Source organism: Enhydra lutris, unplaced genomic scaffold (assembly GCF_002288905.1).
Source record: "Enhydra lutris kenyoni isolate GAN:26980312 unplaced genomic scaffold, ASM228890v2 scaffoldscaffold1, whole genome shotgun sequence".
NCBI classification, from domain to species: Eukaryota; Metazoa; Chordata; class Mammalia; order Carnivora; family Mustelidae; genus Enhydra; species Enhydra lutris.
Window position 1 is genome coordinate 35,833,406 of NW_019154085.1, and position 26,918 is coordinate 35,860,323.

The window sequence follows — 26,918 nt, forward strand, 5'->3', positions numbered from 1 at the left end:
GTGAAGAGAAGTTTAGGACTGAAGGATGTGGTTAGACTGTGCACACGGTGAGGCTGCTGGGGCCCAGAAGCATCCTGGCCATCCTGTGCCCAGATCCCACTTTCCACTACAAACTGCAGCCCCCCACGGAGTAGCCTTCACAGGGAGAACAGCAGCAGCAACTGAGAAGGAGGCAGAAGGCAGGATCAGGTCAAGGTGTCCACAGAGGAAGAAGCATCCAGACGGGTTACTGAGCATGGAGAGACAGCGCTAAGCAGAAGCCCCCCTCCTTTCCCCTCTCTGCAATGATGGGGAAGACTTTTCTGTTGTGGCGGGGGAGGAGGTAAGTTCCCCTAGGAGCACCCGGAGATAGGAGGACTGCCATTTGCTGTCCCCCCCAGAGGCTGGAGAGCCCCAGGCAGCTGGGGGCCCTCCCGATTCTCTTCTCTTTACATATTAACGAACCTTCTGGTTTCCTCCTTCCTCTTTTCCCCACCCGCCTAGTCTCTCTGGAACAGTCAGAGCCAAGAGGGAGGTAGCTGGCGGGCATGGGCTTTCATATTTTATTCAGGCGACTCAGTGGGTGGTGGTGTTAGCCCCCCCACGCCCTCCCCTTGGGGTTACTGGACAAGAAACAGGCTCATAAAACAAACGGCCCGACTTTGGGTAGGGGGTTGTTGCTAGTAAAGGGAGTTCCCATTTGTCTTAAATCACTCGGGATTGTTGACTGCGAGAGGCAGCCGTTTAATCTGAAACACAGAAGTAACAGCTTCCCTGAGAGTCTCAGCCTCTCAGCCGAGCTTGACTTTTATATTCTAAGCACTATAAGTACCAAGTGGCCTGGATGGCCTGAAGCCAAACAGTAATGTTTCCTTTTGCTGTTGTTGAGAAAGGCATTCAGGAAAACAATTGAGCACAATAAGGGCCTTCCTGTTCCGGCAGGCGGGCTGGCGGGAGTGTGAACTACCCAGCAAAGAAGGTGGAGTGAGTCATCCCAGAGAACTGGGAGCTTCCTTGTCCCTTGTCAGAGGCTGTCTCAAAGGCAGGGGCAGATGAGCTGCCACGGTGGACCCAGCAAGTCACCATTTTCAGAATCAGTCCCCCACCTCTCTGGGCACGGGGGAAATCTCCGGCCCAGCACCACCCCCAGCAAAGTCCATGGTTACCCAGAGAAATGACACAAACAGGTTTGGGTGGGGAAGGGCATTGGCCATGGGTTTCCCCCCAGCGAGGAAACCAGCGCTGAAAGTGAAGGCCCACTGGGGCTTGCTCTAAGAAATGTCCGATTGCCTACATTTCATGGGCTTTTCAGGACATGAGGCACACAAACTCTACCCCACGTGCTGATGGTCACAGGCTTGGCCAGTTGGCACACAGCAACCAACAGCAACTGCCAGTGAAGGGCAGGTGACTAACTGAGCCAAAATGAAACCAACTGTGTGTAGAATTCAGTAGAGCAAGACCAAAGAGAGACCACACCTGATACTGTGTTCTGACCTTTCATTTTCCAGGTAATGCAACTGAAATACTAAGACATATCCTGGGTGATGGGCCGGCTGGGAAACCGGGGATCCAAAATGGCGGATCTTCCCGCCAACCCTCTCCAAGATGGCGGACTTTCCCCACCACCCTCACTGCAGCCTCCATGTCACCACCAGGAAACTGAAACTCTCCACCCAGGAACTTCCCAATCGGGAACTGCCCATCACGGACTCCCCCCCTCCCCCACTCCCGCCCCATCCCCTCCGATCACCACATACCTTGCCATATATAAACTGGATCTACCCCATGCCTTACCTTGGTCCGATACACTTTCTCCACCCCATACCCTCCGATCACCGCATACCTTGCCTTATATGGACGCAAGGCTATGCCCTACCTCAACCCAATAAAAGGACCTCGCCAACTCCCTCCCAGCGCGACCTCCCCAACTCACTACCTGCACCCTCTGTGAGTCGCAGAACCTCTCCGAAGGGTGCCCACCTCCTCCCGGTGCAACTTTCCTGGCTCCCCTTCTCCTGAGCCCCGGAACTTCGCCAGAGAGTGCCTTTAATAAATCTTGCCTTGTGCCTACCTTGCCTGGTGTTGTGTTTATCTCGCCTGCAAAACTTTACACTGGGGGCAAGACATGGAAGCTGGAAAGACGTGGTCAACGGTTGGTTGGTAGTGGTAAAGGCAGCTCTCTCTCACTCTCCATCTCTCCCTCTCTCTCCCCTGCCCCTTCCTCTTCCCTAACTCCAGGATTATGGTAAAATATTCTGCCATGAATGGAATCTTGAGTCTAAAAGATCCTTGAGAGAAGAACCCAGCAGAGACATTGAACTTGACATCTTCCCCATTCTCTATTCTAGGAGTCAGCATGCAATGTCCCTTAACCAAAAGTGAAACCAAGAGACATGAAGTTTTGGAGGGTCTCAGGACATTCCACCTCAAAATATGCCCCTTGAGAATATTCATTGTTTCCAGCTGTAGTCACTGGAACAACAGCAAAGGCCAGGAGCAGCTTTCTCTGAACTCTTTTATCTGCCTGAAAGACATACCCTCCAGAAGGAACACAGTTGGGATGAGTTTCTCCCCAGGAAACTCATCAGTGGAGGAAGACTGACTCCTGTCCCAGAAGAAGAGACAAACTGTCTCACAAACATCATCTCCCACCTGTTCTTTTAAGGGTCCATTCATCTTTGCCAAAAATCATTTACTCTCTCCAAGAGGCCTGCGTGTCCCCTCCCCTCACCCTATTAAGATGGTATGTAAGCCTGAATTATTTTGAATCACTCATTTTGCCTGGGTATGTCCCATGTATACATGAGGGTTATGAGTTAATAAACTTGTTTTTCTCTTGTTGATCTGTCTTTTATGGCAGGGTCCTCAGCCAAGAACTCAGAAGGGTAGAGGGAAATTAATATTGTCTTCCATACTTTTTTTTTTTTTTTTTAGATTTTATTTATTTATTTGTTTGCCACAGAGAGAGAGAGGGAGAGCACAAGCAGGCAGAGTGACAGGCAGAGGCAGAGAGAGAAGCAGGCTCCCCACTGAACAAGTAGCCCAATGTAGGACTCGATCCCAGGACCCTGGGCTCATGACCCCAGCTGAAGGCGGCAGCTTGACCGACTGAGTTACCCAGGTGCCCCTTTTCTCCCATACAGTTTTAATCACCCACTTTGCCTATGCAAAGGGACTGCCACTCACCATCGTGTTTTGATAAAATAAGAAAAAAAAAAGATTATTTAGTACTTCCTTTAATATTAAACAGTTTTTTGAAATAGCTATGAGCTTTGAGCCTAACAAAACTCATAGCTATTTCACAATTGTGCTGGGTCCCCAACTCTTCTTTTTTTAGCTACGCCATTTGGATAAGTCATTTGACTCCTCCCTACCTCTGTTTGTTTGTTTTTAAATGGGGCTAATAGCAGTGCCCATCTAAGAGGGTTGTTGTGGGAATTAAAAGAGATAACACTATGGGTAATTTTACTTAGTGTCTTGCCCAGGACACAATAAATGTAATTACTACTATTACCACTATTAATAATAATAATAATAGTAAGAAGCTAATCAATAGTCATTAGATTCAGTTTTTTTGTTTTTATTAGAAGCTGAAAAAACTGGGCTTGGCTCAGCCGAAAGCACCATGTCATCCCTTAGGAAGGTATAGTCTCTTCTGCCAAATGAAACAAAGCCTCTAAAGGGAAGATGTTTTTGATGAAGGATGGGATGATCTGCCAGTTGAAAAATAGTATATTTTTTCCATCAAAACAGAAAATATTTCAAAAATGTGCAGGTTGCTGGGGTGTGGCCTATGCAGTAATTTCTCCAACAAATTAGATGATCTTTTCAATGGATATAGTTTCTAGAAAGTTCCATGGCATTCTACCAAGCTCTTCAACTAAACAAAGCAGGTAAAGTAAATGAAAATTTCCATTTGTGTTACACTAAGGTATCTACCAGACTGGAACACTAACTAGATTAGCCTTATAATTAGAGGACACTCTGGTATACTTTCTTTTCACTCAACATGAAAAAATCTAAAAAAAAAAAAAAAAAAAAAATTGTTCAAACAAACACATTCAAAAATCCATTCTTGGAGGCCAAGTGGCTGTCACTTGCACATCCTGATCAGTCAATAAGAAAACTGATCTTTTTTTTTTTTTTTAAATATTTTATTTGTTTATTTGACAGAGAGAGATCACAAGTAGACAGAGAGGCAGGTAGAGAGAGAGAGAGAAGCAGGCCGAGAGCCCGATGTGGGACTCGATCCCAGGACCCTGAGATCATGACCTGAGCTGAAGGCAGCGGCTTAACCCACTGAGCCACCCAGGCGCCCAAGAATACTGATCTTAAACTGAGCTGCTCTGAAGACTCTCAGGAGGACATTCGGGGAGGGCACATCGCATCCTTGAATCACAATCCACATCCCTTAAGAGAGACTCAGCTTTGATCTCAAAAGTCTCCTGGAAGAAAACATTTCCAAGAATAAAACCCAAACTTGAGCAAGATTTTGGCCCCGTGGCCAGAAAACTCAGAACAATTTTGGTTAATACACCCCCCACCCCATTTTTAACCAGTGGTCTCGTTGGTGAGTACAGTTCATTTTCAGCTCAGTCAGGTCTTTTGGACACAGAACCACAGGAATAGCACAGATGCTGAATGAATCAGATACATCTTGTGGTCTGCACTTCAAAGGGAGCCACAAATTCTTAAGGTATGATTCATAGCCATCAAAATCTATGAATCTCCTCTGAAATTGTTCTTTCAAAGTTGTAGTACATTGCTCTGTGACCCCACTGAGGTCAAGGAAATTCAGCAGGACATTATAAATGCAATAGGAAATGAGAGTAGTTATCACCTGCTCAGACCACTTGGCCAGTTAGAACCTTACTTGAACAAGAATAAGAGGAAAGCCAGAGTTCCTGCCTTCTTAAACCTTTAGAGTCCATGGAACTGCTATGTAAACAGACAGTTAAAGCCTAGTGCCTTACGTCATCCAGGCTTGTATGCCACAATTGAAGATCCTAACAAACCACCCCAAACTTCATGACTTAAAACAACAGCCATTTATTTAGCTCACAATCCTTCAGGTTGCAGTTGGGGCTGTGATTAGTGACCAGTTGGGTGGGGTGGGGGGGAGCGGGGCTTTTCTGATTCCAGCTGGGGTCATTAATGTGTCCATGGTTGGCTGCTAGGCCACTTGAGGTACAGTGGTCTAGAAATGCCTCAGCAGCAATGGTTCATCTCTGTTCCACATTCTCTCATGCTCTGTCAGGCTAGTTTGGTCTTAGTCATGAATTATCTAGACAGGATGGAAGTGTGCAAGGCCTCTTGGAGCCTGAGCTCAAAACCAACACACTACCACTTCCATTGCATTTTGTAGCCAACACGAGTTCCAAGGCCAACCTATTTCAAGAAGTGGGAAAATAGACACTGCTTTTTAATAAGAGGAGCCTCAAAGTCAAATTGCAGGCATGAAAATCTGGGGCCATTTTTGCGATCTCCCCCAAACCACTCATACATGTGTTTCCTAAAGCCATACTCCCTAAGCTCTCTGGGGTAGGGAGGGGTCATGTCAGCAGGGACTGAGGACAGCATTCCTGTGGAGCATCTGTCAGAGTTCAGCAACAAATGCCTCATCCCACCGTTTGGTTCTCCTGAGATGGGAGATAACCCTTTTTGCAGGAATAGCAGAGAGGAAGGGGCCTCAAATGACTATACCTGGAGTAAAGCTCAATTTTGTGTTTCTGGGCAAAAAAACTGGATGTGGGGGCTTGAAGGAAAGCACATTTGAAATGCTCTGAGCTGAGAAAACCAGAGGAAAAATCCAGGGATCCTGAAATCAGAGAATTAGAGCCCCTTTGGGGAATTTCTTTTATGCTTGGTATAAACTGAAACTACTCTGATGGTTGTTTTTCTTTGTCCCCTTGACTGGGCCACAGGCTACCCAGATATCTGGTCAAACGTTATCCCAGGTTTTTCTGCAAGAGTACTTCTGTATGAGTTTTTACATTTACATTGATCGGACAAATGAAGCAGATTACCTTCTCTAATTTGGGTGGGCCTCATCCAAGCAGTTGAAGGCCTAAATAGAACAAAAGGCTAAGCCTCCCATAATTCCTCCTGCCTGTATGCCCTTGAGTTAGGACATGGAATTTTCTTCTGCCTTGGGATTCAAACTAAGGCATTGTTGGCTCCTCTGGGTCTCCAGCTTGCTAACTGCTGATCTTGGAACTTCTCAGCCTTCAAAATCACATGAGCCAGGTCATTTGAATAAGAGTGAGTGTGTGTGTGGGGGGGTGCATGTGTGCTTGTGTGCCCACATCTACTGGTTCTTTTTCTCCAAAGAATCCCAACTAATACAACAAGTGCGATATTGTACCAGACATAAAGACCAAAGAGTCCTCCTTGCTTGGTAAAGACAAATGGCTGGTCTGTCCCCAGGTATGCCATCCCTTGATATTTTTTCAGTACTACCAAATAATTCGAGTCATCAAGAATAAAAACTTTATACATGATAATGTCATTAGTATCATCGCTGTTGATCCTGCCTCATTGTTGTTGCTACAGGTGTCATTTTTATTTGGTTCAGCTGTTTTTGCTTTGATTTGGTTTTGCCTGAGACCGTGAAACGCTGCCAGTTCAGCAGTGAGTCCTGCACCCATTACAACCACCAGCAGACACTTGGCATGTGTGCGGGTTCTCCAGGAATGTCCCAGAGATCCAATCCATGAGAGCTTGTATGCATAGCAGCTCTGTCCATGGAACCTGAGAGCAGAAATGCTAAGACCAAGCTCATGATGGGCCACCTCTTCAGTAGTTTGCTGAGGCTCCTCTCAGTCACTGGAAGGTGCACACAGATGCCAGAGACATATGGTACTAGAAAACTGTTTCAGTGGTGGGCTTCAGGTTTCTATTGCAATAGCTGTGTGATATTTCAACTTGACCCAACTGAACTATGATTCCAAGAATTCCATTTCTAATATGTTCTGGGTAGGGTGGACCAAACTGGATATCCTCTCCTGGGAGTTTGGGAAAGGAAGGTAAGCAGAAGCCACATGTGGCTGACACATGCCTTCTCCTGGTGATTCAATCAAATGCTAATCTAGGTGCTGCTTTGAAGGAATTTTGCAGATGTGATTCATGTCCCTAGTTAGCTGACATTAAGTTACTCCATAGGGAGGCCATCCTGGTGGACCTACCTTAATTGCCTGGAAGCTCTTAAGGCTCACACTTCTGGGGTTCTGACATCTCATGACATTCCTTTCTTGATATCTGCACCCCAGACTCCAGGCCCCCGTGGCCAGTCCCCATAAGCGTGTGAGTTAGATCCTTGTGATAAATCCAATACCAATTCTGCTTCTCTGGTTTGAACCCTGACTGAGTTATCATCAGAGAACAAGAAGAATCCATTCAAGTTTGCCATTTGAATCTTCCACAAAGCCATGGGGTTACCAAGTAGGGGGTCAGAAAGCAGAGACTTAGGTGCCAAATGGCCTGGACCTTCTCCCTTGCATCTTGCTTCAGCAGCCAAGTGAGTCTGGGTGGCTAATTCTCAAAACTTCTTCGAGTGCTATTTCTTTATATGTATATGGTGTTCATATTAAGTCCAAGACCACCTCCTTCATGGGGTTTCTTAGAAAAATCAAAGGAGATAAGGATGAGAAGGCACTTTGCAGCCTTCTGTAAAATGACCAACGTTTAGTTTTAAAACTACCTAGCCTACGATTTGTAGTGAGGGGAGGCGGAGAGTAAAAGAACAGAGATTCACTATATGCCTACTGTATACCAGAAATAGGAATCTATGCTGCCATGCTGTCCTCTCAACCTTCTTATGAGGCCACCGATCAGAGATGAGGACACTGAGGCTCAGGGAAGTTTTCCAACTTGCCTAGGTCTCGGGATCAGATTTGGAGTCCAGCGTGAATGTGGGCCGTGACACCCAAGGGCAGGCTCTGTCTGGAACAGCATGCCATCCTCCTTCAAAGAGAAGATGATCATTTCATGTCACCAGGAAAACCATTCTACCTGGAAGACTTTCCAGAAATCCTTTCAGCATGTCCACTCTTCCGTGGGCCTCTTCCTTTGACTGAGCAGCCAACACAATCACTTTCATTAGAGTGTTTGTTTCATCTGAGATGCCTTGCCTCACAATATGGGAGATAAAGATGAAAACCAGGGTGCCTGGGTGGCTCAGTCATTTGAACGACTGCCTCTTGATTTCAGTTCAGGTCATGATCTCAGGGCCATGAGGTCGAGCCCTTCATTGGGTCCCATGTTCAGTGGGGAGTCTACTAGAGATTCTCTCTCTCCCTCTCCCTCTGCCCCTCCCCAGCCCCTCTCTCTAACATAAATAAATTAATTTTAAAAAAGAGAGATAGGAAACCTTTTCTATTTCTTGGCCAAGCAGCAAGTTCTCTTTCCACAATTTATAATAAAACCACTCCTACAGAATAACAAAAGTAAAACTTCACTAATTACTTATTTTGTTTACCTCAGTCTTCCAATATTCAGAGAGGACACTTTACTCTGCAGCCATAGGAAAAGAAATGACTGTGTTTAGAGGTTAGTTATTCAACAAACAAACAAAAAAAAATTTTTAAGGGAATTTTCCTCAAAAAAGGCTGGAAAATATAAGGGTGAGGCATTTCCTGAGAGTAAATGGAAAAGTCCTTGAGAAGGTTCTACGTAACAAGCATAGAAGGGCCCTCCATGGGGGCGCCTGGGATTTGAAGACATTCACGATGCATAAATGGAACCAGAAATGAGCCATATGTATACTCATAGCAGAATGGGCTTTCTTCAGATGACTATATTACATATAAAGTTAATTCCACTCAAATTAACTTTCAAAATAAAGGGAGGAGGGAAAAAAAACCCCACATTTATTAAAAACACCCACCAAATATCATCCTTGGCATTTTAAATCTGTTTTCTCATAATCATGACAAGATTTTGCACTGGTATTTATTAGCCTCTCTTTAGTGATAAGGAATTGCCAGTCCAAGGCGTCACAGCCATAGTCAAGGATTCAAACCCAGTTGGAGCCAAGGAATTTATAATTTCTACGTTCTGCAATTCTGTCACCTTTAGTTTAAATGCATATACTTTATTTGTGTAATTTGAAGAAAAGTTCTGTTTTAATAAATGAGGTGAAGGTGTCCACTCTTACCACCTTGATTCAGAAACAAAACTGAACCCGAAGCACAAAAATTCAATCAATGCTATTTAAATCTTTGTGAAACGGATTAATCACAGAGTTTAAATTCTCATTACTTCTTAATAATGTTACATTTAGGGGCGCCTGGGTGGCTCAGTGGTTTAAGCCTCTGCCTTCGGCTCAGGTCATGATCCCAGGGTCCTGGGATCAAGCCCCGCATCAGGCTCTCTGCTCAGCAGGGAGCCTGCTTTCTCTCTCTCTCTCTCTCTCTCTGCCTGCCTCTCTGCCTACTTGTGATCTCTGTCAAATAAATAAATAAAATCTTAAAAAATAATAATAATAATAATGTTACATTTATGTAATGCTAGAGAGAGAATGTCAGTTTCTTCTCATTTCACGGGCTTCTCTTAATGCAATCCCAGAGGGCAAGGGACCATGTCCTATGTATTTATACCCTGTAGCAGATCTTGAACCTCCAGCTTAGTGCACAAAGGATGACAGCACGTAAGTAAGTGCTCAATAATTATTTGTGACTGAGTGCAGTCTTACAGAAGCCTGATGCTTTCAAACCGGCAACCACTCTCTCTTACCTCACTTCTTGTGATTACTACCATGGGAGTGACTTAGAGCTGATTATTATTAGCTCCACTTTATAGATAAACTGAAATGCAAAATAAGTTGAACCATCTGCTCAGTCACAGAACTAGCCTTGTCACCTCTTGGATTTGACCATGACCAGATTTCTTGTGGACAAAGAATGAGGTTTGTTGCTTTTGGGGGAGGGGAGTGAGGGTAAGGGGCATTGTTTTGTTTTTTTGGTTTTTGGTTTTTGGTTTGTTTTTTACTACAAACACTTCCTCGTGTAAGGAATATCCTTTTTTGTTCATGCTTGGCCAAACTAGGTCTCCTGTTTAAATAAAACGCTTAAATGAACAGATCTAGATGATATCAACCTACCAGTTAGAGTCTGAGATCACATGCTCCTATCACACTGACCATCTTATAACCTAGCCCAGCAGTTGTAGACCATGACATTGGGTTGCCACGGTGTTGAAGTGTCTGAGATCAATACAGGCGAAAGGAGAATATTAGAGACTCTCCCGCTCCCTAAAGGGAGCTCCCATGACCAACAGCAAGGTTAGCCATGAGCAGCATCAGTGAAGGGGGTGGGGAGGGACAGAATAGTGGATAACCAGTGACCTAGAATGAGTATCAGAAGGCCAAAACAAACAAACAAAGGCCAGAAGAGCAAAGATCAGAACTATTTGCTTAGTTATGTGTTGACACAGCCTTCTTTTGAGACTCTTATATTTAGATTATAAACTGGGTAATTCTTAAGAAAACTTTTTTGTGCTTATGTAACATTGGGTTCAGAGAACTACATCCACAGCAAAAGCGATGCAAGCCAAAAAAATGTGTGACTGTGTATGTGTGTGTCTTATAATATGAACTTAATTGAAATTAAAACGTTTAAAGGGATTTATTTCCACTTGAGCTATTCCAACGTGTGAAAAGCAACACATTTTATTCTCAATTACCCATGGTCTTATTTTCTCTGCACAAACGCTTAAAGGGCAGGCCTAAACCAAGTTACGCATTCCTCAACACTTTTTAGCAGTATCTCTTGAACTTCTTTACCTCCGTCTAATCCCTGGTCATAGCCTCTGGGAAATTCAACACGATGCAGAAAGGGCCTTCTGCTTTATGGTCTTATATAAAAGAGCCTATCACCCAAAAGTCATGGGATATGTTGCTGACTCAACCTAAAGAAGGATTTCAGGTTGGGTCAGCAACATAGCCCAGGAGCAGAGGCCACCAAAGCTTCCCCTCACGGCCAGGTCACAGCAAGTTTACTGAGCAGACAGGATGGATACCTTCGATGACTGAAACTCACTCCAAAACCAACATCTATAAAAAGAAGCTTCTCTTCAGTCTTCCCTTCGAATCAGCAAACCTGTGTGTTCTCCTAGCAGGAAGGAGAGAAGAAACCACTTTTCCTCTTCCCTCTGGCCTCTCTTGGGAAAAAAAAAATCCAACTTCCAGATATCCCGTGAGATGATGTGTCTTCTGCTTTCGTCTGCTAAAAGTCAGGTATGTTCCTTTGGCAATGGAAATGCCTCTCGAAGGGTGCTCGCAGCAAAGGAGAGTGCAGATATATTTATCCCTGGTTCCCAGGCACTGGTTTTGTGCCCTCCAAATCAGGTTGCAAACAGAGAGTCTGTCCATGCCTGTGCACTGTTCTGAGCCCACCAGCTCATAACGGACACCTCCACTGAGGTATTTCTCATAGATCTACGTCCCCGGTTTGCTGCACGAGGTTGGGAGTTAAAATATCATCATCAAACAGCAGTGACTGTGTTTCCTTGACTGTCACCTCTCCTGACCTTTCTCCAATACCACCAAAAATCCTGCCTCCTCATTAATAGGAGGGTCCTGGGGGTCCTCAGCTGCACCATGGACAAGCTTCTCTGCCCTACCTTGCTAGGCCCAGCTTCTATAAGCTCTCAGTGAGATCTCCCTCAACCACGTGGGCCACTGAGACCACCTTCTTACTGGCCCAGCTCTGGCCCCAGCAAAATAGCTCTCTGACAAAGCCATTGTTCTCAGCCATCATCTCAAAGCTGTTGGTTGGGCTCCAGCCAATCCCACTATTGCCCCTATCCCCCAGCCCTGACCTCCAAGGCCCCTGTCAGATGCTAGTCTGTAGAATATATGTATACATTATACAATGCATTCTGTAGGATAGATAGATAGATAGATAGATAGATATACACACACACAAGAAATTTATTTTTAGGTATTTGCTCATGAAATTGTGTATCCTGGCAAGTCCAGAGTCTGCAGGGCAGACCCATAGGTTGGGGACCCAAGGAAGAGTTGATGTTGAAGCTCAAGTCCAAACGTAGTCTGCTGGCAGAATTCCCTTTCAAGCAAAAGGTCAGTCTTTTTTCTCTTAAGACCTTCAGCTGATTGGACGAGGCCCACCACATCACAGAGGGTAATGTGCTTTTCTCAAATGTTAACCTCATCTTAAAAATACCTTCACAGAAACAGCTAGGATACTATCTGACCAAATGGTTGAGCCTTATGGCCCAGCCAGGAGACACATAAAATTCACCATCACAGTGCCCTTCTCCTCTTTTATTTCACATTCTGCTAACCCTCCTTGGTGGTCCACTTTCCTTCTGGTTCTAACCCCCAAAACACATAAAGCAATGTCTGGAGACATTTTCAGCTGTCATAACTGGGGGGTGCTGCTGGCATCTAGTGGGTAGAGGCCAGGGACGTTGCAAAACATCCTACAGGGCACAGGACAGCCTCCAACAACAGAGAATTTTCTGGTCCCACATGACAATAATAGCACTGAGGTTAAGAAATCCTGCTCTAAATGACCAATCCACTTCCTGTCTCTCTCACCCTGTTCATTATGCTGCAGTCACTCTGGCCTCCTTTCAGGTTACAGAACATGCCAATTCCTTCCCTCCTCAGGGCCTTTGCAAATGTTATTCCAGCTGTCTGAAACACTGCTCCTTGCACGGCTGGAATAAGGATGCCAAGGATGGCATCTTCCAGATTTCACCAAGAATCCCGACCCCTGCAAGCCTCTCATCCTTCTCCATTTCATAATCTGATTATTTCCTCACTGGTCAGCTGATACGTGCTTGGGTTACCTTGTTCATCTGGGGTCTTTCCCACCTTGACTAGGGCAGGTACCTATAACTATCCCCCAGTGACAGTGCCTGGACGTAGGAAGTGTTCAACAATATTTGCCAGATCGAGGAAGGAAGGAGTGTGTTAGACAGTGTGAGTAAATGCACTTCTCCCCATGTTTTTGGTTCCACAGCCTCCACCAACTCAGATGTGCACTTATAAGAACTGTTGCTATGACAATTGCTTCCACAGACTGTCCCAAAACACTGAGTCGCTTTCTATTGAATCTAGAATGTGAGCCCAGATCTTTTCTCAAGAGCATCCCTCTCCTAGGACACAACTTGGTCCCTTGTGACAAGATGCCTGGGCTCTCCCCATTTGTCTTCCTAACATGCAAAGACATCAACTTGGATTCAAAATAGGACCCCTGCTATAGAAACAGTATCTCATTAGAGTCCTGCAAAAGGACTCTCCACAAAAAGAGAGTAGTATGAGAAGAAGTAACCCATCATTCAAACAATTCACTTTAAAAATATCACCAATATAATCGGTGACCACAGATCTTACCTCACAGAAATAGGGTAAAGGTCATCTGGCCAGAACTATGTCCACATCTCAGCCTGTCTATTCCGATTCTTTTCCCCTTTCCACTTTTGTTACATTCTGCTCTGTTCTTAAGGGGGCAACTAAGAACTTATAGTTCCAAAGTGACTCAGCGTGTGGTTATTACTGTTTATTTTGGTCCTTTGCTATTATCCCTGTAAATCCTTATAAATGTCACTTCTTACTGCCTTGCACCCTTCAAGGCATTATACACACTTCTGGAAACATTCTCTTTCCTTCTGCATTTTCTCACTGGATCCCTCTGTTCTCAGTTCTGCCCACATGGCTGGCAGCCCCTGAGCTGACCCGGCCTCTGCATTGTTTTAAATTTTTTTTTAAGATTTTATTTTCTTATTTGACTGAGAGAGAGAGAACATCTGCCATTTCTAAGTCTATACTCAATCTTTTTCTTAACTAGGCATCTATCAAGTGGGCAGGGCATCGATTTCACTCATCATACCCACTGCAGGGGAAGAAAGATCCAGATCTTTAAGACAGGACCACCAGGGAGATCATCCACAAGGGCAATAGCTCTAACTCTGGCCCTTCCTAGCTTCCTCCTCTCAAACAAACCCATGCAAGCGTGAGGCAGGACCCACAGCCGCTCTGCCCCTACAGGTGCAGAACCAGCAGAAGAGCTGCCAACATTTTCCTCTTTACTACATGTGGGCCACCCTGACCCTCTGGCTCTACAACTTCCATGGCCATAGCTTGGATTCTCCAACACAGCGAAAGGTGGTGCCAAGAATGGCAGACGTATTTCTTAAAACACCTATAAAAATGAGGGGAGCAGAAGCCACTTGATCAACAAAGGAAAGAGAAACCTGTCCAGTTTAATTTTTTGCCATTTTGTTACCAAACAATCTCAAAGTTGAGAAAGACATTAGAAACCATCTAGCCCAGGGTCATCTGAGTGGTTCAATCAGTTAAATGTCTCACTCCTGATTTCAACTCAGGTCAGAATCTCAGGGCTGTGGGATGGAGCCCTGCATAGAGCTCTGTGCTGGGTGGGAAGTCAGCTCCCACTTCCCTGGCCACTCTAAAGAAAAAAAAAAAAGAAACTGTCTAGCTGAATTCTCACACTGTACCGAGGGAGCAGCAAAGACCCAGAATGGTTGAACCGCATGCTGCCAGACACACACATAAGTTATGGCAAAGCCAAGTCTAGAATCCATTGCCAATATGCCATAGCATCCTTTTTTTTTTTTTTTTTTTTTTTTGGTCCTGCCTCTGTTCACTTCATAAAATACCCTGCTCCCATTCCATGTGTTTCTGATGGGAATCAAGGATTTCTATCTCTCCCCAACCCCCTGGAAACCCTGATTTCTCTAGTATGTGGTCAATAACCTCAGTTGAGATCATGAGGATTCTATCCAGGAACTGATACAGACATGGGCACACGCGTGCTGTATGAGGGTAGGCTAGGTCCAGTAGCAAACAACATCAAAATCGCAGTGACTTCACACTTTAGCCTTTTTTTTTTCTTTTTCACCTAACAGTCCCCTATAGGTGTTTGGCAGGTGACCCTCCACACAGAGAATCAGGAAGGCAGGCTCCCTCTATCTGGGAAGTTTTTGCTGGATCCCCTGCACCTACAGGCAGCTGGGAAAAGACTGTAAGAGGGAGAGAGAGTGAAGGCCTGTGAGGAAGGGTGCCATGAGTCACTCCTGTCCACCTTCCACTTGCCAGAACCCATCATGTGTTCACACCACATTGCAAAGCAAGACAGAGAAAATCATCTAATTAGGCGTCCCAGAGCAACAGGAAGAATGGGTAAGTGGGTGAATGAGTTACCAGGGTCCCTCTTTCCTACCATGTGGAAAAGGAGCCTGCTAGAAAATGAAACCGAAACTTAGCAAAACAGGGCAAAAGCCGGGGAAAAAAATATCTATATCTATATCTATATCTATATCTATACCTGAGAAACATTATTTGAGCCCCTGTATAGAGCTATGCATGACGTTAGACCAGCTCCTCTTCCTATGGTCAAAGAAAGCATTCCTGGATTTACTAAATGTATTCAGCAGAATAACCGTTCCATGGGATGGCGGATAACAAGAATCAAAGCTCCACTAGGATCTGGGTTGGCCAGCGCTTGCATACCACTCCAAACCCTCCCGGCCCATCACTTCCTCCAGCTACTGGGTGTGGAACATGATTCTCCCGTGGGAACTGCTAAGCAATCCTTGATGTGCAACCCAAAGAGGCAGGGAGTCAATACACATGAGGGTTGCCCTTGACCAACACGTTCACAAGCCCATGGATAAACAGCCCCCTCTTGTCTCCTATGTGGACAACTCTGAGACATATTTGATAGGGCTCTAGTCAGAGGCTAAAAGGATAGTTCGCAAGATTCAACTCACTCTCTCTCAACTTTTTGCCCTGCTTTCCCATGTTTTGGTTTCATTTTCCAGCAGAAAGCCCCACAAGGTCAAGTACCAGGTGCCCTTGATGTTGGCTGACTCAAGGTCAGTAACATGCTTGTGTTGGCTTCCTCTCCTTGGTGCCCTTCCCTTCCCCACTCCCTTCTACCCCTCGCCCCTGCTGTCTAGCTTCACAGCCCCTAATAAATTCCCTGCACACAGCTTTAGCAGCCTCTGTCCCCAAGGGAACCGGGGTTAAGAAGTTACTTTACTGAAGAGGGAAACCTCACTACACTAATAGGCACAGAGATTCTCCTAAAAGATGTACGTTGCAGAAAGTGCCAAAGGTATTTGACTAGGCCAATTTTTTTTTTTTCCCTTCTAGAAGATTGTGGAACTAAAGCAAACTGCCTTTTTATCAGTTTTGCTTCTGTGGTTATAAAATATCTAATTTTCTAATTGTTTTATATCCCCAACCACATCACAAGTGCTGAGGGAACAGACATTGATTCATCCATAAACCCACACTGCCCATCCCCCAGCACCTGCCAAAATTAGACCCACAAAGAACACTCAGTAAACACTTGCAATTAGGTTAACAGGATGCTTTCAGGTTGAAAAAATACTCAAATTTAAAAAAAAAAAAAAAGAAAGAAAAAATACTCAAATTTTGAACCTACTGATATTTCGGTAATACTTAAATAATCAGAATGATATTTTCAACTTTTAACTTTCAATATTTTACTTACTTGAAACAAAGCAAAATGTTAAGTTTTGACTGTAAACCTCTGTGACAGCACAGTTTTATTTTCTCTCCTTTCCTCTTTGTCTCTCATTTCCTCTTTTTTCTCACTGTTTTTCCTTCTTGCCGTGCATTTCTTCTACCACCCTTTATCTCCTTTTTTTCTTCTTTCTTTTTCTTTTTTTTGGGGGGGGGGTTTAAAATTCAAAGAAAAACACTCCAGGGAGAGTGAGTCAGTAAATCAAAACTGTGTTGACTCCCATGGTAGAGAAAGTGGTAGACTACTGAGAATTCCAAAATAGATGTATTTCTTATGGGAAAATCATCACTGCGCCTTCTGCTCCCATAGATTATGATGCTAATTTGCCTGCATCCTTCTCCAGTGGTTATAATTATCTTGGGCTAAGCACTCTTTAAAGGGAGGCTTTCCTGCTTCCCCACCCCTGCCTCCCGTGAGCTGCGCTTTTTACGGATGGTGCTCACAGCTCCAAGACTAAGACCTTAATGAGAAAGTAATAAAGGGTTTAGAAGGAATGGTTGATGGTCGTTGGCCCGGCTCAGATTTGGGGATGTAGTTATGGGCAGAGTCCTTGTAGGGCCCTCTAATCTTCATGTTTAATCATGGTTAGCAAATAGTGACCATCAGTCAAAACTGAAATGCGTGCATTCTCTCATGGAGCCCTGAGTGGTGGGAGTTTTCTCTAGTCATTCACTCCTCTTTGATTATATGCAAGGAGGAACTTTGCTGTGTGTAACTTGTGATAAATTTACGATCATTGCAAATAGCCACTGTCTAGTAAGAGATGACTGGTTGACTCCACACCTGATCCTTTATGTCCGTAGTTGCACTTAGCTTTCTTTTCATGGGATTGCTACCCCCACCTTGCAGAGGTTGACTAACTGGCCCGATATCACCCAGCCAGCTAAGGGGCAGAGGAGGGATTTGGGCCCACATTTATCTGACTTTAAAACCTGCATGCCCTGAATGAACCTGCATTTTCCTGATATGAGAAGAATCAGATTTGCAGGCTTAAGTGACAATATATGTGTCAGCACTGCCCAGAGCACACAATAAATCCTCAAAATGGTAACTTCTATGATTATTATGATGGTTTTCATTATTACTGTCATTTCTACGACCACTACTACTCTTGCTAGCGTTATTCAAATACTATGACCCTTCGAGCCTTGTTTCCGGATGTAGAAATACCTACGGTGTTAAAATTGTAAGTGAAGCTTTAAATTCCTTAAACTGATAACAGGAGATAAGAGAGCAACAAGTCAATAGGCATATCATCAAAATGCATAAATGAATCGGGGTACCTGGGTGGCTCAGTTGGTTAAGCGTCTGCCTTCAACTCAGGTCATGATCTCAGGGTCCTGGGATCGAGCCCCACATCAGGCTCCCTTCTCGGTGGGGAGTCTGCTTCTCCCTCTCCCACTCCCTCTACTAGTGTTCCCTCTCTCTCTCTGTGTCTCTCTCTGTCAAATAAATAAATAAAATCTTGTAAAAAAATGCATAAATGAATAAATGAGTGAATTTAAATAACAACTATCTCTAAAGGGCTCACAGTTATTCACATAATTTCATTTCCTTAATCCATTTTTCCACGAGCTCTCGAGATGAGAAGTGTATTTATTCCCATTAGGCAAAAATCTTGAAAATGGATAACTCATTCACTTACCTATGGTAAAGGCACACTGGTCACAAGCTTCGGGAACATAAGGGACAAGTGTTTGTTATTGTGCAAACCAAAGACCCTCTTCCAGCTTCACAATGAACATGCAACCTGATGGGCCATCAAAATGACAGGGAGACCCCTACGGAAAGAAGTCAATCTCAACACGTTATTAAATGCTGAGTACTTTACCTAGAAAGACTGTGTAATTCTCCTTCTCTAGACATATGAACAACTTCAAACTCACAAATGACCCGCGTCCCACCAACAGGAGAGCTACTGTGTGTCTGCCACTCAAAATGCTCTTTCACCCATTCGATGATGCAGTCAGGTCGTGGGGCCACCCCACAGAAGCCTGTTACATGCACCATGTGACTCAAGTGCTCTGTAGACCCAGCGACCTCACACCATGGCCAACAGGGGAAAGTGTGTCTCTCCCATGTCACAGCCCTGGCCACGGGTGGGAGCCACCTGTCCCCTCTTACTTACTAACCAGGAAATAGGAGCTGAGGTCCACTGGGCCTCTGAGGCCTGGTACAATGGCTCTGGTAGAGAAAAGGTCAGGAGTATGAGGAAGGGCTCAGTCAGGGATTCCAGATGCCAATGATGAGGGAAGTCTGGAGACTCTTGGAAGTCTCTGGCGAGGCTTCCTACCCTGTGTGAGTCCCCAGAGTCCAGGCTTTACCTCTTCTGAGGGCTTCACATGGAGATTTCTCTTTTGCTTGTACATGGGAAAGAGATTCAAATTTCCCCATGTTTCTTTGGAATTCTCAAAGGCCTCTTATAAGATATTTTATTGCATCTGACGTTTCTCAAAATGTGAGCTACAGACACTGTGAGACAGAAGCTCTAGAATGGTGTGAGAACGGGCCTAGTTAACTCAAGCTGAATATTACAGCTTCCTGCCACCCATTTCCCCTGCTTTGGGCTACAGCGTGCCCAGTTCCTTTGGGGGAATCCTCCCTCCCAAATGGAAGGACTATGGGTAAAGCTGTCCTGCTCTGCCCCAACCAAGGGGTGGGACTGGGGCCCAAGCCAGACCTAATCCCTCCTGAGACATTAGTTCTTGGACAGAATGATACAGAATGAGAAAAAAAGTGTGACTCCCTGTTAAAATTATCAGAACTGTATTGCATTTATTGAAAAAATATTACTGAACTCCATTCCAAATACTAGAGATTCAGGAGTGAGCAATCAGACAAAAACGTCTACCCTTGGGAAGCTCACATTCTAGTGTGGGAGGGTTGCAGAATGGCGGGGTGGGGGTTGTTGAACAAAAATAAAAAATGTAGTAGTGTAGTATGTTCTGTAGAGAAAAACAAACCAGGGAAGGGAGATAGGGAAGGAAAATGGTTGGTTTAACAACTACAAACAGCTGAGAAGATGGTTTCTGAGTGAAAACCTGAAGGCCATAGAGGAGCAAGCCAAGAGGTTCTCAGGGGCTCAGAGATTCCAAATAGGATAAAATACAAAGGCCTGCATGAAAGTGGGCCTAGCAAGTTCCAAAAAACAAGTGAAGAGGCCAATGTGGCTGGAGTACAGCAAGGGAGAGGGAGAGTGGTAGGGAGAGATGAGGTCTCTTACGGGGATGAATGGGCAGAGCCTTCCAGGCTTTGGAATCACTCTGGCTTTTCTTCTGAGTGTGTCTCAATCAGCTATTGCTTGGAAAGAACCCATCACAGACTGTCTGTAGCATACTACAAGCATTTATTTTGCTCATGTACCTATAGATCAGCAGAGCTGGCCAAATCAAGGCTGGGCTCAACAGGACAGCATAAGTGGCAGGCTGTGTTCATGTCTGCTCCAAGTGTTTCTCATCCTCTCTGAACAACAGGACTAGCCAGGGCATGTTCTCTCAACAACAGTAGGGTGCAGAGGACAAGTGAAAACAGGCACTCAAGGTCTAAACTCAGAAGTGATATATTGTCATTTCTGCACACCTCTCCCCACTTCTGTCTACTTACTCAAAGCAAGTACATGGCCAAGCCTAAATGGAGGAGTGGGGCCATATAGTTCACCTCTAGGGAGAGGGACTGCAAAGTCACGTGGCAAATGGAGAGATAAGAATAGGGACTAAAAACTCAGTCTACCAGTGAGGCTCTGTGCAGATAACTGACCTGATCCTTCATTTAACAACATCAGTCTGCTTGGTGTGTCGAAAACCAACCATAGGAGAGCCAAGGTGAAATCTGAGAGGCCAGTTAGAAGCTATTGAACCAACCCATGTGAAACACACTGGGTGGCATAGATCAGAGTGACAGCAGAGACATTAGTGAGAAGTGGTTAATTCTGGAAATCTTGGGAAACGAGAGTCAAAGGTTAAAACTGATGGATTGAAAGTGAAACATGATTTCAAGTTTTTGACTTAAGCAACTATAGAGTTGTCACTTTTGACATAAAAGGGCTATAGGAAAAGTGAGTTGAGAGGAAGGTAAACAGGGAGCTCAGTTTGGAACACATTATGTGTTCTATCTATTACACAGATATCCAAGCAGCGATATCAAGGAGGTGGCTGGATATCAGATGGAAGCTGAGAGAGAGGTCTGGATTTCAGAGTCACCCACATGTAGATGGTAGAGATTCAATCACCTCAAACTGAAGACCTTAAAACAATATCCATTGATGATCTCAACAGTGCTGTGGGTCAGAACTCCAGACACAGTGTGGCTAAGTTCTCTTCTTGGGCTCTCACAGGCTGAAATCAAGGTGTTGGCTAGAGCTACAGTGAGGTTTCAGTCCTCTCCCCACCCAGCTGCTTGATGGTGGAATTCAGCTGCTGGCAACTATCAGAGTGAGGTCCCCCTTCCTGGCTAGCTATTGCTCAGGGTCACTCTGAGCTTCTGGAGATGCCCACAACTCCCTGACACATGGCTTTGTCTATAGCAGTTTTCTGCTTCAAGGTCAGTAAGAGAATTTCTTTCTCATAAAATCTCTCACCCAGGAAAGGGCCCAGCCTTCATTTAAGATATCATCTGATTAGATCAGGTGAACCTAGGATAATCTTTCTTCTGATGAATTCAAAGTCCACTGATTAGTAAGTAATCTGTTGACATAAATGATACTCCATCATTCAGAGTCTCACCCACACTCAAGGGATTACATAGGATGTGTATACCAGGGCATGACGGTTACTTTTATGTAACCTTGACTGGGCTAAGGGGTGCCCAACATAGGTAGTAAAACATTATTTCTGGGTCTCTCGGTGATGGTGTTTCCAAAAGACATTAACACTCAAATGGCAGACTGAATCAAAAAGGTGGTCCTCATCAAAGCAAGTGGTCATGACCCAATCTGTTGAGGGCCGAAATAAAACAAAAGACTGAAGAAGGGTGAATTTGCTCTCTGTTAAGATAGAATATTCATCTTCTCCTGCCCTTGGACGCAAGAGCTCCTGATTCTCCAGCCTTTTGTTTTGGACTAGGACTGTACTACCAACAGTGTTCATTGGCCTCCCTCTTGCAAACAGCAGACTGTGGGCTTTAGCCTCCATGATCCTGTGAACCAGGACTCTGAATATACTCTAAATATATGTTATATTTGTATGATATATATTTAAATATTTCAGAATTTATATAAATATATATTTTAATATTTTTATTTTACTTATTTATTTTATAATCTATGTAATATAAATAAATTGCTTTATTTTTAAGTATATCTTTCATATATATTTATTTTTATATTTTAATCAACAATATACATAAATATTATTTATAAATATAATTTAGATTTTTTTAATATTGGAATATTATTTATATATATATTTGGAAATATAGTTTAGATTTTTTAATATCCAGAATATATAAATAAAGAAACATTATACATAGGTATAAATATATTTTATATTTTTTATATCCAGAATATATATGTATATCCAGAAAATATATATACATATATATGTATATATCCAGAAAAAATATATATATATATTCTACTGGTCCTGTTTCTCTAAAGAACACTAAGACACAGTGGGTGGGACTCTTGAGGCCCATCGTAGAATTCTGACCACTAGAGATAGTTACTTAAAGATCCTGGGATTCAAAGACATCACAAACTAGAATGTAGATAGAAAACAAAATTAGTTCCTCCTACCTACACCCCTAGAGCTGCCTGTCTGACTCCTTTTTCTGGCCCTTGTTCTCCTGGCTTCCCTTTATTTCTGCGAGCTGCCCATGTCCTTGCTGCTTACAGTGACCAGGGAAGAGTTCTGTTACTTATTACTGAAGAACTAATTGACTCACTCCTGGATGAGTCTTATTCATAGGAAGGTTTGAGAACCACTGGATCAGACCCACAAAGTAAGACTGAAATGCAAATAAATGATAATGGGTCTTTTGTAGCCCAAATTCTGAAATAAGATTTATCTACATTTCAGAGGAAATCCCATCTAAATGATTTTCTTGATAATTTGCTCAATGGAAAGCGCTGTGCCTCCAAGTTTAGAATTTGGGAACATGGCCAAATTGTGTTCTAAAGTCTACTTTAGAAGACTAGCTTCCTTTCCTTTTAAATCAGTGACAACCAGTAGTGTCTCTTTTTTAGTTCTGTTCCATTATTTCCTGCTTAGATGTGGTGGGTAGAAAAGCAAGGAGGAAATGCAATGGGGAGAGAATAAGACCATTGTAGAACTCCTGTGACCAGCGGCCCCATCTCATCCTCTACCTTCTCCAAACCTTGCTTTAAAAGAGCAGCAGGGCACAGTGACAAATTCACGGGCTTCGGCGGGCGCCGAGTCTGGGTTTACACTCTCACACATTCAGTCACCAGCTGTGCAAGGGTGAGCCCATTTACCTAACTTCTCTGCATCTCCTTCTCCTCGTCTGTCAAAGGCAATAATATCACCATCCTTCCCGGGTAGTTCGAGGACTAAATGACACAGTGGATATAAAAGCATTTCTACTGTGTACTAAATAATGGTGGTATTTTTTTCTTTTTAAAATTTTATTCACATAATTTAAGAGACAGAGAGTGTGAGTGCACCAGTGGGGTTAGGAGCAGAGGGAGAGGGAGAAGCAGGCTCCCCGCTGAGCAGAGAGCCCAATGACTCGGGGCTCAATCCCAGGACCCTGGGATCATGGCCTGAGCAGAAGGCAGATGTTTAACCACCTGGCACCTAACCACCCAGACGCCCCAACAGTGGTGGTGTTTGCTGTGGCTCTTGAGTCCGTTATTCTCTCTGAAGTAGGAACTGGAAAGATGACCTCCTTTCATCTCTCAGCATTGCCAGATACACACACAGGAGAAAACTGAAGAGAGAAAATCTTGAATAGCGTGGAGGTGGAACATGGCTTGCTCATATCCCATGACCTATTCGTAACTCACCCATAGTAGCCAGCCCTCAGCCCCGATGTGAGCTTCGCTTCGGATTGAATGGAGATTAACAAGTAGAAAAACAACAACAACAACAAAAAGCAAAAGCAAAAAACAACAACAACAACAACAACAACAACAACAAAACCCCAAAACCCTGCACAGCTGAGCTATGCTATGGCAATGCACACTGCGGCCATGAAATAGGAATCGTGACATTCAGAAAAAGTCAAAGCAACTTAGAACATTACAAATCTTTCCTTAACAGGCACCTGGGTGGCTCTGCCGCTTAAGCTCTGCCTTTGGGTCAGGTCACCATCTCAGGGTCCTGGGATCCAGGCCCTGGGTTGGGCTCTGTGTTCAGCAGGGAGTCGGCTTGTCTCGCTCCCTCTGCCTTGGCCCCTCCTCCCGCTTGTGCTCTCTTGGTCTCTACCTCTCTCTTAAATAAATGAAATCTCTTTTAAAAATTTTTTAAAAATTAAAAATTAAAAATCTTTCCTTAAGTGAATGTAAATTCTGAATGATTGCCCTGCCCATGGCTTTGCATTCGTTACCCAATTCTCCTGAAATCAATACAGAAAAACACCACTCAGGGTGGGCATCCCGTGGTGTCTGTTCTCCTGAACATTTCTTACTACATGAATAGAAATATATTGTATGCCAGCTTAAGGAATGCTGTATGGACAAACTTTGCAAATGTTTTCCCACACTTATCTACACTAAAACTCTCTCATCTGGTATATTCAAAATCTTTTCTTATATTGCCTCCTGCATATTAACAATTAAGATAAGTGCCAAATCCAAGTTTTAATTATTCTCAATAAATCTCATGGTTCTACTAATGGAGCTAATCTGATGCACCCAGCATTACATAGTTTATTTGAATGTTCCTTGATTCCAAGGATTATCGTCATCCTAAAAGTCAAGATAAGGGTGAGTCAGATGTTCCCTTCCAGAGTTGCTCTTATTCACCCGTGCTTTAAATAAATTGGCTGCCACCTGGTTATAAAAGACAACGTTTAAGTATATCTGAACTCATCTTATCATTTTCTTGAGTGTAAACACCCCAGCACCCAAACCTCCCATGTCAGGAGATTCGAAGACATCACGAACCACAAAGAGAGAGGTCAGAGGTCTAGGTCAAATATGATTGAACTTTCCCTTAACCTCATAGTTCCTGGTTGACATGTTCTGATCCTTATCCAAGTTTCACCTTAGCTAAATCATAATATTTATAAGGCGGAATAAAGCAACTGCATGCCTGGCTGAAGCAGGGAGGGAGGGATGTTAGCTATCGAAAATGCAAATGTGCACTGGGAAAATGAGCAAAACAAGACTTGACCTATGAATTCCTAAACCTCCACTTTGCATTTTAATTTGTAAGGGCTTATTGAGGGAAACTAAAATAAACAACTCTAGAAAACGATCCCCACTGTCTTGTAATTTATATTCTGTACATGAGATTCACAAATAAACATAATAGGTATTTGGGGGCCAAATCAACCATTTTGTGAGTCAGTAGGTTATTGATTACATCTGCCATTTCGTCAGCTGCTAACTCTATCAGCCATCACACAAATTACCGATTAAACGTGTTCAGTGGCACTTAAGAACCTCTGCGGAATGGCTAAGTGTGCTTACTAAGCAATGCCTACTTTAACTCAAAAATGGGAGAAAAACTGTAGAGGTTAGAAAATTATTGCATATACGAACTCTGACTCCCAATGTTTTTATCTAGGTTTATTTTTCTGCCTTTCTCCTTCTACTTGTTCATTTCTGTTCGTTCGTTCTTCTTTTTTTCTTTCTTCCGCATTTACAGTCAGGCATTGACAGTCTCCTGGGTGTTATTAAGAACCAAAGAGCTTATTCACTCTCAGCTCACGTTATTTAGGATTAAGGATATCTTTTTTACAGTTTCATCACATTTCCTGGGAATTACTTCGGATGTAATGATCCACTGAGTTCGCCATTGTGTGGAATACATCCCACCCAGTTTCCTTTGAATCAAAAGCAGAAATTGACTCCAGTTGTCAGCCCACTGGGTTCAGAACTCAAAACCAACAGGAAGTCCCGTGAGGTCATGGAGAAGAGAGAGTGGATAAGGAAGGGGATTAGATGCCAAGAAATAAAGCCCTTTTCAGGGTAAGAGAAGTCCAGCAACCGCAAACAGATAAGGAAGGCCCTGGGGCTGCCTTCCCAAAGAGATGCCAACCAGGAAAACTAATTCTGAATGTCGAGGCAGCCACTGTGTCCCCAGGGAACAGAGAGGCCACATGGAAGAGTAGAGAGGTGGCGTGGGGTGGTCATAGCCATGAATCCCCGAGTCAGAACTCCAGCATGTAGACCTGGATTCTTTATCTCCTGCTGGATGGCTCTGGGCCATTCATTCCATTCATCTCCCTGTGTATTCGTTGCTGCATTTGTACAGGGTAGATGACATGCATTTAGTCCAGAAAATTGTTCTCTGGGCTCGAATGAAATCAGGTAGTGACAGCCCTTTGTAAAGTGGAAAATGGTTTATAAATGTTAATATTAGCTCTTATTATTTGCTGCACTTGTGGCCCAACCTTATGATCTTTGCCTGGAAACACTGGACAAGTCTCTCCATCCCTGCTGCATGATTGAGAGGGTTTCAAGGGAAAATTTCTGAAAAGGAGCCTTTATCCCTGATTGATGGGGGTGGGGGGAAATCATATCTCCAGGCTATGGACAGAGAGCTGGCCTCCAGTATGTTGTGAAGCATAAAAAGTTTATTTCTGGTGTTCCTCACTCCCTCACTCTAGACTCTACCCTATTCAGTCCTCCTCTGGGAGATATTTTCCTTTGACCTCCTTCCAGGCTTTATTTATTCTACTGGATTCAAAGCCTGATCCCAGAAAAGAACACTAACCAAGCCATTGTATTAGTTACATTCGCTTTTTTAAAGTTAAGGGCTTGAATGCAGAATGAATGACTCACTTCTCTGGATATATTGATAAGGACTGGGAGATCCGGGGACTGGACAATGTCACTAAACACTCAGGTTCTTTCTATCTCTCTGAGTCATGTCGGCTTCGGCCTATGGTTGTTTTCCCTTTGGTTATAGGATGGCTACATGTGCCGCTTAGGGCCATATCCTTCTTCTTTCATGTCTCTCAGAGGGGCAAGTGAAGAGGGACAGGAGAGGGAGAGACAGATAGACACTTCCCCCAGCCTTTGAATCGAACCCTTCTTTTCTGTTTAGACCAACAGATGCCATTTGCCCCTAATCTGTCATACATGGAACGTTGTGCTTTGCCTGAGTTCCTGAACCAACTGCTGATAAAGGGATGAAGGCCATTATTGAATGAGACTAATCAGAGTCCTGCCCACCCTGGGCTGGTGCAACCCCCCAGTCCCTGTTGGGTGGGGTAGCCATGGGATGGATGTTGTAGAGTCAACCACTAGGCCTAACACAGCACGCCCCC